The 1009-nt window shown below is 36.4% G+C and overlaps 1 long non-coding RNA gene across 1 annotated transcript; it reads left to right on the top strand.

Moving 5' to 3' along the window:
* Positions 1-280: 280 nt before the first annotated feature.
* On the top strand, positions 281-1009 carry LOC106108367. The gene is made up of 3 exons (XR_001225926.1): positions 281-398; positions 707-784; positions 938-1009. It is a non-coding gene; the product is annotated as an uncharacterized LOC106108367 (long non-coding RNA).

Here is a 1009-nt window from a genome sequence, read left to right as displayed (position 1 = left end):
CCTTCCCATACTTTTCTTATAAGAAAATGATGTAAAGGAAGAGTGGGCGTAAATTAGACTTTGTATTTATTTTTCTCTATGGTGTCAAACCTAACCTCTTGATTTTGCTTAAATTACTAAGTGAAATACTAATACAATACAGCCATTACTAGATACATCTCTATTTTAAGGAGGTCAGACTTATAAATGATGCTTTACTTACCACGGATTTTCTTTTTATAAAATGATATTTGGTACTCCAAAATCCCGTAATTTATTAAATGTATTCTACTTAGGAGATTCAGGATTAAACCTGAGCACGAAGTCGACAACGTCCGAAGACGCGCCCCTGGACCTCGGCCTCAAGTCCGCCGCTGACGAGGACGCGCCTCTCAACTTGTCGCTGAAGCCTGTACCTCGTGAGTGAATCTTACTAATATTATGAATGCGAAAGTTTAGATGGATGGATGTTTGTTAAAGTTTGTAGCCTAAACTGCTGAACGGATCTTGATAAAATTTGGTAAAGATAAAGAGGATAGTCTGGAACTGGAAGAACACAGGCTACATACTTTTGTTTTTTTTTTTTATATTTGCACACGGACGGAGTTGAGGATGAAAGCTAGTATCTAAACAAAATGAATGGTTACATGTATCCTATAGGAAATACTTAATTTTAGTACTGCAGTAATATATGTTGAAAAATTAATTATTCCCATATCTTTTCCAGCAAGCACGCAGGCTTCGGATGCGTTATCGCGCCTAACCTCTCTGAGTAGCTCTCTAAACGCTTCAAATGACAGGATATGTAAGTAAAGACCTTTATTAATTTCAATATATATAATTTATGGTGTATTGTTCCAGTTTGTGTATTTAAAGAGAATCTTGTATGATTAATTTGTTATCTCATTTAAATTTCTGTTAATTTTTAAATTAATGAAGTAATATTAAATATTTACAGCACGACGCAAACCTGGTGCGAAACCACGTCGAGTGGCGCCCGAACTGAACTCGCACGCCGCGGACTCTCCTC

The sequence above is a fragment of the Papilio polytes genome, unplaced genomic scaffold (genome assembly GCF_000836215.1).
Source record: "Papilio polytes unplaced genomic scaffold, Ppol_1.0 DF821608.1, whole genome shotgun sequence".
NCBI lineage: Eukaryota > Metazoa > Arthropoda > Insecta > Lepidoptera > Papilionidae > Papilio > Papilio polytes.
The sequence above is the reverse complement of the archived record's forward strand: the minus strand, read 5'-3'. Positions and strand labels throughout refer to the sequence as shown.